Raw genomic sequence first — 15,043 nt, 5'->3', positions numbered from 1 at the left:
TCTTTCCCCCCTGGAAACTCGAAGAATAAATGTCTGGGACAAATGTCCTGGGGGAAAGGGCCTCTTCTGAGATATCTCGCCTCGTCCTTGATATAATTCTCTCCAAATCCTCCTAATAACTGAGCTAGCTGAGCCCCCGGGAGGAGGGCAGGAGAAGGAGTATATCACACACTCATGGCAAGCATAGGGTGTATAGATCTGCTACATCACAGGCAGGGCTGAGGTGGCAGAGCATGCTTGCTAACCACTTATCTTTGTGCACAAGCAGTTTTCCATGGCATCTGACACAGGCCTGGACTTCCAAGTCTGAGTTTGGCATCTGTGGTCACACTAGTGCTAGTTCTCCCTACTTCGATTAATTATGAAGAGGGACAACCAGCAGAGAGGGTTTTTCATGCAAGGAAACTGCATTATTTACATAAATGTGACCTCTTTAGGCACAGGCACTTTAAATAGTAATAAGTAACAATGATAATTATTTGCTTTTGCCAAAATAAAAGGTAAGTTATATTATTTGCCCTGATACCCTGAACTTGAATTTTGATTTTTCCCAGCTGTGAATTTCTTCTGGCTTCATAGAAATACCACAGCTCCACGGACACTTCGACTTTACATTTTAATGAGAAAGTCTTTTGCCAAGCCTTATCCCTTGTAATAATAGTGAGAAGGAAGAAAGAGAGAAAAAAACCTTTTTTTGGTATTTAAGGAAAAAAAAAATAACTAGAGTAAACTGCTCTCCATGGTTAATCATCCTTTTTGATGATTGTTTCCCCCTCACCCCGGTCTTGACACACTAAGAGTAATTAATACCTTGACAGGCTTGCAGTTTTCTTCTTCCTCCCTCTAGTGGCATCCTCCAGTGAAGAACAGAGGCTTTGCAAACTGATGTGGATTGTTTGGTGGGTCTGCAGGTCACCGTGCTTCCAAACGAGAGAAAGGCTCCCTCTGCAGATTACAGGAGCCTGGTTTAATGTCTCTTAGTGCTTCAGTGGCGACCAATTTAGTGGCTTCACAGAGATTATCCCCGAGTGCCTTCACTATCTTCACAAAGTGCTTTGAAAGGATTACAGCAGCATATGCTCTAGGCAGTTCTATAAGAGGACAAGAAAACAAAAAGCTGTGGTGGTACAGAGAAATTTGACACACCTGTGAGTGTGGGAAGGCATGTGAGAAATGGACTCGGATATGAAAGGACACTAAAGCAATGGACTGCAGGCTGGGTCTGCCTGCAGAAGGGACACGGACAAGGCGAGCGCGCCTGGGGACACCGCGGCCCCTCTACTGCCCCAGCTCAGCCACCCCTCCACACGGTGACCTGTCCCTGCAGGGACAGCAGGAACCCACCTGTGCAGGGACAGCTCCGGAGCAAGCCCTGGCTGGGAGCAGCCACAGGGCACCTCAGCGCTGCTGCTCCAGGACCTTCGGTGGCTGCGGTCCCCCTGCCAGAGGTGTCCCGCCATCACCGCTCGGGGCTGTGCCTGAGAGCCCAGGGCAGCTGCTCCCCAAGGGAAATGAGCCAGGAAAGCCCCTGAAACCACTGATGTCTTGGAATATCTGACTTATGGTCCTTCCGAGCTTGTCTGTCCGGCTAGCTCTGCTCTTCAGACACCATACAAACGAGTTAATCCTTTGGGTCCAGAGTTCAGACAGAGACGTGACCTTGCTTAGAAGAATGGAGCGGACTCACACTTGGTGTTGCTTAGGAAGGGGTTTATTCAGGGCGAAGGCCCAGGTGGTCAAAGCGTGAGTGGTTGCAAAAGTTCTGGCTTGTTCTTATCAACATGGGCGTTACAGATGGAAATGAAGGGGAAGGATTTAGGTACAGGGGGGCTGGACTTCGACATGTAGGGGAAAAAGGGGTGTGGATGATACCCGAGGCCTGGCAGAGCCACCTGGCTTCGACAGCCATCAAGTACTTGAGAGTGTCCACAGGTAACATACAAAGTTATACAATGGGCTAGGCCAAGCTATCAGACATACATCGGGGATGGCTTGGGCCTATTATGTGAGTTGATGACAGCCATTGGGGTGGGGGTGGATGAACACTTACAGAAACTTATTAACAAAAATTACAGACATTTTAGAAAACCCAAAATGCACACTGCAACACTGACTAAAGAAAGAGATTAAATGACCGGATTAAGACACAATGCATCAATAAAGCCCACTTCACATCACGAATACACCAAACCAAGCAGTGGTCTCTGCGGTAGCAGGCAAAGCCAATTTAGAGCAGATATAAGGCAGCAGTAACTTCTATTTGTGCTGCTAAAGTGTGTAACAGCCTTTGAATTCTCCCTATTTGCCTCTCTAAGTGCTTTCAAAGTGACATATACACCAGAACAAAAAGGCAAGCAGCACTAACTGGCCTGACATACTGAGTCTGGTTACATTAGAATCCAGTGTACTGTTTCCAATACAGAAAAACAGAAAAATCCTAAAAATGAAAATCTTTATGTGACAGAAAACATATGATGAATGTTTCTAACAAGCACCTGTTTTCCCTGAGGAGGAGAAGAGAGATTTGGGCAATAGCCAAAGGAGTAATTATGTCAGAAAGCTGGTGTAAATTCTCACAGCACTATTTTTTCACAGTATCTGTTATACATGGGTTAAAGGAAGGGACCACAGAAGGAGGAGGCAAGGGGTGGGTTAAAATAAACCATAAGCAGATAGAAAATTGGTTGTGTGGAATGAAAATGCAGTTTTGTCTCTGTAAGGCATAAAATTTTCTGAGATTTTACAGAAACATAATTGAGGGATTTCAAGGAAAATACAATGGTATGTTAGTTGGAACATGCCTACATAGATTCTTTGTGATAAATTATTTTCATTTTTACTTCACATTTTTAATTAGTATATTCACTACAAAATGAAAAAACTGTCTCTATTCAACAAGATATCACTTAGCCTTGCAATGAACAGTCACACAATGATCAGGTATGCCTATGGACTTCATGGAGGTAGCCAGAAAATGCGCTTTATATCATTGACAGAAGATCTTTCCAAGTTCAGATCACATATTTTTCCCCTGCCTCCAATAAAATACACTTCTTGAAAGTATTTGCACAGATTCTTTCTAACACACATTGAATGAAAAGGAAAAAAATCCTGAGATCAAGTATGTAATGCTTAAAACATGTTGATGGACAAATGGGAATGACTGTGCCTGCTGCAAGCCATTTGGAATTGCTTACCTGTAAGAACCAGATCTGAATCTGCTCTTTTGTTGCCAATGTTCAATTTTGTGGAACAAAACCACATTTGAAATATTTAAACTGAAGAGTGATCATTATGTGGAACATGCTTGACCACTTATATTTCAAAACATGCCTGTTTAAACCTGGACATTAACCTTTGCTGTGACATTTTAGCATGAAAACAATTGCACTGTATGTATTCTCTAGTTAAATGTCTGAACCACATTTCTTCCCCTATGTTGGGTTATTTGCCAAACTTAATTAAGAAAATGGTTATATCATATAATGAATATATTGTAAAATCCATACTCCTACCTTGATTTCTGCGGACTTTAGCCTATTCAGTTTCATGCATTATTATTGTTCTCATCAATCCTGAATGCTAAGTTCTCTGAGGATTTGTGTTCTATAGCTTGTGTCAGATATAGAAAACTACCAGACAGAAAAAAAAAAACCAAACAACAGCTTAGTCAGTGCTTATTACCACAGTATGCAGTTTGAAATGAACTATTTCTCAAGGAACACTGCTTAGATTGATGGTAATGTTAAGACATATTAAACCTCGCTTCTTCAGATACATTCTATTTTCATGTTGAAAGATGATTGAAGAGAATGAAAAATATTTTGTGCAGATTAGGCAGCTGAAGTTTTTATTGTTTAAACTCCCTGCTCTGAGCTCAACTTATACCAAGCAGGTTAGGTGATGGTAAATGAAATTAAAACCTTTTGGGCAGCTGAATCATTTTGTGAAAAATCTCAAGGGAAGTCCTGCTTCTGAAGTGATAGAGAGTTTCCTAATAAGAGGTGGGGCCACTCTTGGCAACCACTGTCAGAGTGGCTAAAAGGCAGGAATCCCTCTGTGGCACAGAGGAATCCAAGATTTGAGCTCTTTTATTTCTAACCTGCCTTCATGAGTTGTACTGATTTTTTTTTCTTTTTAATTATTGAAAGAATGTTACTGTAGCTCCTGCTACAGTAAAACTTGGCTTTAAAAGCCTTCCAGTCATACTTGGTGAGCTCATTATAGTAGCAGGTTTAAACAAACCCACTTCAAAAGAGTGGCTGGCTGGTGTTTTGTCATTGGGGTGCTTTTACTCTCTCTGTTGCAGCAGTGCTTCACTGCTCTAGTTCAGAGGGGAGCTCAGTGAGAGCATCAATTTTCCCCAATTATGAGCTTACATCATATGCCTGCAACTTCAAAATGGTACGTGTTTTAAAACATGAAAAGTGATCCCTAATTTCTTAGATGTTGGTTCAAAAATGGAGAATGTATTGGGTTTTTTCTGCTTACCAAGATCTCAAGTACACTAACAGGGGTAGGTGCATTGGATGATCTGTGACTTTGACTCATGTGAAGAAACTCTGGAGAAAAGGCAGAACAAAACCTCCACCATTTCATGTATCAGCAGGACTTTAATGTCAGGAGAATTTTAAAGTTGCATTCTAGGAACTAAGCAACCTATTGCAAATTCAGCAAATTAGGGAATAAGACAGGGGAAGAAAAAGGGAAGCATAAAGCCTTTCAAATGTATTTAATTTAAGACAAAAGCAAATAAATAAAGAACACTATAATGGGGAAAAAGTCTCAATAACTACAATAACTATTCAATACAATGCATACTTCCTAGCACCTACCATTCTCCCTGGTGTTATACTTACCTTTCCACTCTTTCTCTTGAGTCTTCAGGCAGTTGGCTTCAGTCAGGGGAGGAAATGGTTACAGGAAGCATCATTTTTCCTTTTTTTTTTTTTTTTTTTTTTTTTTTTTTTTTTTTTTTTTTTTTTTTTTTTTTTCCTGGAAGGAGCACAATGGTGGTGTTCAAACAGCATGATATTGAAATCACTGATTTCTTCCTTCTCTTTCTAAAGTCCGCTAGGGGCTTCTTTTGGTACATTTTCTTTCTTATTTTACAGCTTGTTCTCTTTATTTGGTCTGCAACTCCCCATTATGTCTGAATGACCTTTATAAAAAAAAAATATATATATATATATGTTTTATATCTCTTATCTCTTTCCTCTGCTACCTATAAACCAGTTTTGCCTATATCCAAGGTTTACATATAATTGTGTGCTGCTGAGCTGTCCATAGCTCTTAACTGACATTCCCATGCTCTCTTCTCTTATCCTCTTTATGTCTGCACTCCTCTCCCCTGCATCTTGGGTTGCAGGCAGCCCTCAATCACCAGGCCAGGCCTTTTTTCTTTTCCATAGCAATATTAAGATGATGGAATAAATACTTCTCTTTACACAAAATAATTACTCGCTATTCTTGTCTGTACAAAAACTGTGATTATATCCCATGATCAAATCAGGAAATAGTAACATGATAATTAAAATAAACTGCTGTCACAGCTAAGCCAGCTAGAATGAAGTTCCAGGCAGGCTAAGGCAATTTGAGGCAAAGCAAATCTGACATGCCTTAATACTGCAGTGCCAGTACATAACCTGTGGTGTATCACTAGCAATAGAAATATCTGTATTTGTGGGCCCACAGGTTACACAGATCAGGCAGTGGCTGGACAGAGCTGCACTGGCTTCACTAAAGCTTTTTCCATCACATGAAATTATAGAAAAAAGCAAGCCTCCTGGTTAACTCCATCTGTTCTTGTGCTATGTCAAATTATGCACAAGTTGATTCCGACCACTTTGAAAAAGTGTGGGTTTCCTTTTGGATGATGCTTTTTAATCACTTTTGATGACACTGAGCATGATCAGCTCCAACATCCAAAACAGCAAAACAACAGACTTTTATCTTAGCATGTTCATATTGTGTGCAGAGATTGTGTGCAGGCAGCATCAAATAGAACAAAACCTAGGGCACTGTGGTTTCATAGCATCACCCTTCCCATCATGTCCAAGAACAGACCCTGTGAGGCTTCTGTCTTCTTTACTGTTACTTGTGTTTGCCTTGCACAAAACAACCAGAACTTACAGGGTAGCAAGGTTCACAGCCTGAAACTTCCCATTCAAACCTCAGGTATGTTGTCTTCCTAGAACTTCCATTTGAAGTGATGAGCTTTCCAAGGACTTACACCACAATTAGAATTTAATCCTGGATTAAGAGAATACACAACAGGAGGAGGAAATCACTGAAAATAAAAATAATCTAAACTTGGTGTTATGCTTCTGTCAGCTGAATCCATGTCAATTTTTCCAGGTGCCAGTTGCTATTACAAACTACATCCTGTAGACTCCTATGAAATATTTAATATTAGCATTCCAGAAGGTGGGGGAGCAGGTAGTAGGAGTGGCTCATAACAATGACCAGTCTAGGAAACTTCTGCATCAGAGGAGTCCTAGACATGCTGGTTTCTCCTCTTTATGGACTCTTACCCCTTATGGACTTCTGGTAACTTTCTGTGGAAAATCGGAAAGAATGCATCCTCCCAGAATCCTGAAAAGGAAAGATGTTTTTCTTCTGATACCTAGTTCATGCTCCTGCACATCTCACACACTCACAGGGATAATGGACATTTCCAGAATACCAAGAATGTAATTCACACAAACAAGATTAGAGCTCGGAAAACATCTAACCTATTAGGAGGTCACTTGAAAACAGTACAAGTATTTAGAGAATCACTTGCCAGCTACATAACAATCCACAATCAATTCAAGACTATGAAGTTTTATGGACAACAAGACACTTTTCCTTACTTCCTACGTTGTTGCTTAACATAACTATTAACCTTCTTCTTTTATACTGGGCTTTGATCCATACATTGAAATACCAGTACTCACAAGTCTTTATGTCTGAGCTCTCAAGAAAGATGAAAACAGAAATTTTCTTTCCTTTATATGATTTAGTTTACTTCAGGCTAGTACTTTGCTATATATATATGAAAAGGACCCAAACATTGTATTTATACTTACACAATGGTAAAGGTCACTTGTTCCCTTGTTGAACAGGATGTATGACTCTAACATCCACACTCTGGGAAGTTAGTGGGACCATTATTCTTGGACAAACCATATCAGTTTTTCTTCCAAACTTGGGGAAGAACTTAGAGTACAATTTCTAGAAAAGCAAACTGAGGTTTGGATTGCCACTATGTACCTACTGGCTCTTAAGTGTGACTGCCAAAGGAATTCAGCATAAATCTCAGGTATCTAGGGCATATGGTAAAACCCACAAATTTTATCACAGACATTATTTCCTGACATGAACAGTTTTAACAGAAGCATCATTATGCCACAGAATACAAGTGTTGGGTGAAGGGACTGCATTCTGGCTCAGAATTTAATTTGGCATTTTATAGCAGACAGATTTCTGCCAACAAACTGTGTATAGACAATATTTTATAACCAAATTGGACATACTCACCCTATTAGAGAGGAAGGAGCTGCACATCCATAAAAGCAGTGGGATTTTACAGAAGCAAGTTTGTCTCCATTAAACTTTTATTTACTAAAGACAAGACTCATGCTCATTTGCAACACCACCGGTGAAAGAAAGTGAAAAATGTCACCAACTATGTATATTTCTTAATGCTAGAAAGCTCTGTCAAATTTCAGAGCTTTGGCTTCCCTAAGACTATTTTGGAAGCACAATAAATACATTATAGGCTACCCTGTAGATGAAACACAATCAGTTGGTGATTCCAAAACAGTGCACCTCAGAGGAAGAGCAGCAGAGGCAGCACTGCTGCTCCTCTGACTTTCTAACACCTGAGCACCAGCACCAGCTGTGCTTCAGCCCCAGCACCTGTGAGGAACAGCTCGTGCCTCTTGAACTCCCAGTGCAAGAGTGCCTGGTTTCACCTTGAAGGTGGATAAAGCCTGCATGCAGTCACACACGTTTGCCAAAGAACTGGGGTGATGGGATGACAAGAGCACAGGCAGATGCCCGTGTCTGTTGCAGCACTTCAGCTCCCCTCGTCACCCCTGCCCACCCCACTCTCTCTTCCTGGGCTTTTGGGTTGAGAAAGGCTGATTCCCTTTACAGTCCCTTCTGTAAGGATTTAATGAAGCTGAAGTACTCATATATTTTCTTTCCCTTCCAAAACCCAGGACTTGTACAAAATCAGAATTTATTCTTTCAATTCACTGGGTTTATTTGAAGCTGACTGGTTTCCAGCAATGTTTCCTAAAGAAAAAAAAGCAGGTGTGCCATCAACCTGCTCCTCCCTGCAAATTTGAAGCAATATGCCAGTCCCAACACCTGCAACAGAGAAGTAGTTTCAGATGTGAGGATTATAAGAGGTTTCAGGTAAAGCTTTCTCAGCCTATAGTAATGCCAAGTGAGAATTACTAATAAACATTCCTAGCCTCTCCTCTTAAAAAGGTATAAAAAAGGGCAATAGTGGTTATTTGTCTGTGTCTTCACCACAAGACTGGTATCAACAGTCTTACAGAAGACAGAGATACCATCACCTCAGCAGTCTTCAAGATGCCATGGTGGTACACAGGCTATAGCTGCCAGCATTCCTTATGGGAAACATTGATGCAAGACAAAAATAAAGACAAAAATTTTATTTTGTTTTTTTGTTAAGCTTCCAAGCATTTCACATTTCTAAGTTGATCTCTATAACAAAATGGTATTGACACTGCAACTTGAAATTAATAGGCTGACAAAAATGTAATGAGTACCAGTAACTTTCACTGAAAAACCATATGGAGCTACAAAGAGCTTTTCCGTGTGAATGAATGCAGCATTTCTACAAGAGAAATAGATTCAGAACAACATAAGACCTACAGAAAAGTAAACACTGTCTCTCTTTTCCCTGGAAAGTTTTAAAACATCAATGCTCTTTGCAGGGACTCTGCACTGAGATGAATTTAGGGAAAGGAAGAAAGCAGAAGACCTCTTAGAGAAGAAACAGGAAGAGTCAACTCCAGTAGGGATTTCATAGTGGCTTGCCTGAAAATTACAGTCTCTTTGATCTTGTAAATAAATGGCAAAGTCTTCAGCACATCAAAAGAAGCAGTATCAGCTTTACAGGGCTGTTTGCCTGGTGTGTATACAAATGGGCTGCTTATTTGGGCAAGAGCACATCCTACCAAGCAAGGTCAGAAGAGGTGAGGAGTACATCCAAACTGCTGCTTGACATGGTCAAGAAGTTGGGCACTTCATCACATTGCCCACTTTTGCTCATAATCCTTTCAGCAGGTCAGCCAAGGCTGTATCTGCTGAGGCAAAACAGAGACCATCACTGTTCACAGACACACAAGAAGTGAGCTTTCTAAACACTCTCAGTTCTCAGGTCACTTTACCAGTGCAAACCAGAAAAATAAAGGATAAAATTTGAATGGCATTTTGCACCATTAGGTGCAAAGCCAAAGTTTTTCACAAAGAACATTTTATTTTCCCAGGCAAACCCAAAAATCCCTGTCAGTCTCAGGGCTTGGCCACAACTCAGGCAAGTGATCTGAGCCTCGCTTGCACCTGAGGGGAGTTTTAAGGTTCTTTTCTGATACTAGAACAGAGATATTTGCTTTCTCATAACTCTTTCAATTACATGGTATCTCTTGAGAAGGAGAAGTGTAAAGCTCAAGGCTACTGGAAGTTTCCTTTAAAAGGCTACAAGAACTGATTCTCTAACATCCTGACTTGAAAGAAGAGTTGGTAGAGCTATCCATATTGTGGCAGTACTACTACCAAACATTCACTCCCACTTGGAGCAAGAAAAAGTCAGACTGAATCTGTGTAATTTCAAGTGACAGAGCAAACTCAAAAAGCAATAGCAACTGGTCACACACAGAAGGTTTTGTCTCCATTTTCTATGAGGTTCCTTCTTTCCCCACAGCAAAACATCCAAGGAAGTAATTCACAGCATGGCAGCCAAGATTGTTCTCTGCAGAAACGCTAGATTTTCTAGCCTGTTTGGGATTTGTGGGAATGAAAACTGATGGCAACAGGAGACTGAGAATGGATGAATATAAACACTGCAATCAGCTGTTAGTCAAGAACAAAAACCTTCTGACCTGTATAAACAACAGAAGGAAATGTCCTATCAGATGCCTTGTGATGCTCTTGATGAGCTCAGGAGCCTGCATTGCTGCTGCAGGAACAGGAAGTGGATAACTCTGACAGAACACACCTAATTCACAATTATCCTCCTAAATCTTTACATCTGTAACCTAAATCTCTATGCCGTGTGAGATCATACAGATATTGCCAATAGCTCAATTGCTCCCTCTCCTTACATAGAGCTGCTAGAATCTCAGGGAGGAGGAGGTACACTTTGTTAAATAGATCCTTGATCCCGCCTCTGGCCTGACACTCTCAATGATGGTAAATCTCAGCTGTGCCTTTCCTACCTCCCTCAGGATTTTCCACGTGTTGTTTTGTTTTCTGACTCTAAGCATCTTCACACCCATCACCAAAGAGTATGATTTTTGTCACTTTAGATTTGAATGTGCCCCCATCTACCCCCATTATATGCAGCCAACACTGGAAGGAGTATGTCTCCCACACCATGGGAAAAAGGGTTCTGCAGTAAAGAGAAGCTCAAGTCTTTCTTCCCTCAGTACTGTTGTATTCCCAGCATAGCCTCAGATTATTGACTCTGGTGATATGAAAATGTGTCATCCCAGTATTATACTGTCACAGGATATATTCCTTCAAATACCTGAAATGACTATGCAGACCTCAAAGGGACATGGCATCAAACAGTTGAGCAAAGACTTTCAGGGCACTTTCCATCATCTGTGCAAGAAAATAAGATCAACAAAAATAACATATTTTTTGGATTGCTCTGGAACAGCAGCTGATGCATTTCTACATGGACTAGCAGAAGCAGCCAGGGAAATCTACCTATCAGAGTGCTATTACCAGCTTTAAGAAAATTCCATGCCTTCTCTGGTACTGGGCTCTCCATACTGAGTCATATGAGAATATTATTAGCAAGACAGTTGACATTTATAGCATCCTTTTGTTTCTCATTGTGAAGCTAAGATTTGCCTTCATCTTACACTTTTACTTTGCTACCTCTGTCATGGTGAAGCTGAGCACCCCATCTCAAGCTGCCTGGAGGAGCCCAAGTCTGCTCCTCTGAAGTCCAGGGCCTTCTCCCTATCACTTGCCTTCCTCACACCCCCTTTCACATCAGCCACCATGTAGACTTGCTCATCCCTGGCTTTATGCTCTGCTGGAGGAGTTTCTAGTCTCTAGTGCTTGCACAGGCACAGGCCAGCTCCGGTTCTGTGAGCAACTGAGACACCTCTGCAGAAGCACCATTAGGGTTAGCACAGCTCATGTTTGTAGTAATTTCTTAATTTCTAGTCTTAGGGGTGAGAGAGACTGGCCCTGCACTCTGGTGCACACCCGCAGTGCTGGACCCCTGGCTGAAGGCAGCATGATTTACTGTCTGCCAGGGCAGACAGCTTGCTGGCTACAAATCCTATTTTGCCTCTGCACTTTTTGAGGTTTAAAACTGTATTCTCTAACAGAAAGGATCAGCTTTCATGAAGTAAGGTCTTTGAAGAGTAATTTAATTTCACAAGATTCTTTACATGTTAATGGCTATAAAGCCCCCTCAGCTTTCACAGAGTCTTGCTTTTACCAGTCAGTGCTGGGGCAAGTCACTGACCACAGAACCAACCAGGGACTGCTACAAGTGTGGTCAGATGCATGGATATAAAATTAATTTATTGTTTCAGAAGATATGACAGCAAACTCATTATAAGAAGTTGTATAGTAATTACTGGCTCCAGGCACTGAATGTCTTCAAAAAGGCCCTGAATTCCAGGGAAAAAGAAGGTATATTGCAGATGGGCATCGCGCTGTAGTAATGCATAGTTTATATGGCCTTAGGAAGAGGAAACACAGGCCTAAAGGTGAAAACCCCTCAGATATTGGTAGGAAATACGTGCTCACTGGGGAACACTAAAAAGAGATTACTTACCTTACCCGCAGTATTCAACCCTCCACAGGATGAACTCCCATACTAACTGCTATATGAGAAAGTATTCAGAACTCATCCCTAAGGTCAGCTTTTGTTGCTAAGCAAATTATCACACTGTAAAAAACGTTGTAAACCACGGCCTAAATTAATAATGAGTAAGTGCACACAAAGCCTTTCCTGTGCTTGTCATATCACCTTCACAAACTGATCATCGCCTGTGAATAGCTTATCTTTGGGCTTCGTCTTGAGATGCAACGCTGGAACTGAGCGACGCTTCAGTGCTGACGGATTGCTGCCATCCTGTGGCAAGCACATGCATTTCAGACTGACACTTGCCTGAGAGAAAACAGTCCTCTAAGGGTGTCATTTTAGAAAGAACTAAACAGTATTATTCTTAAATGCCGCAGAAGCCAGTCATCTGTAACCTGCGATATTCAGATCTTAGAAAGCCATGAGCCATTACAGCGATTCTACTACAAACTACTTTCTGAAGGAGAAAATAAGGACCAGGTGGGAACGGGCTCATGTCACCTTTTAACTTGGAGAGGTATTGCAGCATTCAGTGTTTTAACTCCAGAAAAGATGTTAACCTTAGCCCAGTTTTAATCCTAACCATTTTGGATTGCTAGTTCCAGAATGGACATAAATAAAAGAATATCCCTGTTTCTGATGGCAACTGTCCCGGCGTCTTCAATTGGAAAAGCCATCAGACAGCTCAAATAATGTGAGCCCTCTGCTGAGATTATATCCAAACTCAATACAAATAGCACCATTCCTAGCACTGAGTCTAAAGGGTGCATTTAGGGAGGAGTGTGGCATAAATGAAGAAGTGAATGACCAGTAGATAGTTACTTTCTGAGATTCTGTTTCTCACATCAGTAGAATCCTGGGGTGCATTAGGAGGGGCACTGCCAGCAGGTCAAGGGAGGTGATCCTGCCCCTCTGTCCAGCCCTGCTGAGGCACATCTGCAGTGCTGTGTCCAGTTCTGGGCTCCTCAGGACAAGAGACATGGAGCTCCTGCAGTGGCTCCAGTGGAGGGGAACAAGGATGATTGAGGCACTGGAGCATCTCTCTGCTGAGGAAAGGCTGAGGGAGCTGGGCCTGTTCAGCCTCAAGAAGAGGCACTGAGAGGGGACCCCATCCATGTCTGTGAGTGTCTGCAGGGAGGTGCCAAGGGGATGGAGCCAGGCTCTGCTCAGTGGTGCTGAGCAATGGGACAGGAGGCAACGGGCAGAAACTGATGCACAGCAAGTTCCACCTGAACATGAGGAAGAACTTGACTGTGACTGAGCACTGGAACAGATTGCCCAGAGATGTTGTGGAGTCTCCCTGACTGGAGACATTCCAGAACTGTGGGGACACAATCCTGTGTAATGTGCTCTAGGATGACAATCCTGGTATCCAAGTTCTAGACACTATAAAGGAAAAAAAAGGAGGAAAAAGTGCAGCAACAAAATTCAGTAACTAGATCTCCTGGTTCATAGAGTTTCTTTATGTACTGTTAGGATGGAACAGCTAATCCAGACAGCCATTGCTGATCAAAACATTCAAACAAAACAGCCAGAATTGCTGAGGTAGGTCCTGGTCAAAAACTTTAGCAAGGGAACAAGACAGTTCATTTCACCAGGACAAACCACTTGAACACATTGTTTCTGGTTCCTCAGGTGTAAGAAACTTCACACGGAAGGTAACTAGCACTTCTCCATCATTAGATGGCCCCTATAAAATGCTCCAATCACACTGCTATCTGCAAAATTGTAGATACCCTGAAATTTAATTGTATTGTCTTTGCATTAGAACAGGTACACTGCCTGTATCACACAGTGTTTCTGTTCAGGATTAAAATAAACACTGCTGGGTCCACAAGAAAAGCAGAACGCTAAATTCACACAATGTGACTCAAGATCAATTTTGTTCTGAGATTTTGTATTTTACTCTATGACAGTCTTAGTAGTTTTTGGAGCGTCTTTATATCCAGGTTTAACTTGGGAGGTTCATCAGTTTTAAAAATCAGAATCAAACAACAATTCTATCATTGTGCAAAAGAAAGATATACTGCAGAATGACATGAGGAGTCAGTAGGTTCTGGTTTGCATCCATCAGAACCAGCAGCACTCTGCTAGAAAGATTTGCCAGTAAGGCTGCTGCTGTTGGCCACTGCCTTGGCTGCCAGAGCTGGAGAAGCAGGCTTCCTGCTGCACAGGCTCTGCACCATCTACAGCTTCATAAGCTGAAACCCAGATCATAAATTGTCCCTTTGGAAATGAGGAGGCAGCTGCTGTGAAGGGTCCTCTGCAAATACACACTTGATTATCAACACTCTATCCAAGCATGCAGGGTGCCATTTCTAGTCTGGCTACAGTTTCCAAGTGACAAGCACACAAAGAATCCCAAGGTAATCCACTCTGGAAGCAACAATCATGTGAACAGCTACCATAGTACTCCAATTTAAAGGCTACAATTACCTGGCACAGTCAACAGCAGATGTTCTTTATCACCAATTCCCTACACCAGCTGCGAGTCCAGTTACATCATTATCTATCACCAGAAGGGAACTGATGTTGTTTTCAAGTTTCTTCCCTTAACCAAAAGCACATAATTTTAGGACTCTTGACTACCTCTGACATTCTGTCCAGACAGACTCTGACTTAGAATTTTAACTTGATTCATGAAGAGAATAAACTTCAAACAAAATAGCTGAAACACAGAAAGAGGGTTAGATAAAAACAAATAAACAAACAAAGCAGGTGATACAAATAAATTAAGTACCTTAAAATTCAATTACTTTAGGGCAACTTCATTTCCAGGACTCTTCATATCAAAAATGGAGTGAATTTTCACAAAATCTCTGCTAAGGTATCTGTCAGCTGGTTTTGGGTGGCCATTTACAATTGTCACATGCTAAAACTAAAAAGAAGAATGAAATCCATCTCCCTGAAAGAATGGAAGATTCAATACCGGACCTGGAAAAAAAGGGTGGATAGTAGAAAATACGAAGT

Source organism: Zosterops lateralis, assembly GCF_965231275.1.
Source record: "Zosterops lateralis genome assembly, chromosome: 3".
Classification (NCBI taxonomy): Eukaryota; Metazoa; Chordata; class Aves; order Passeriformes; family Zosteropidae; genus Zosterops; species Zosterops lateralis.
Note: the sequence above shows the minus strand (reverse complement) of the source record.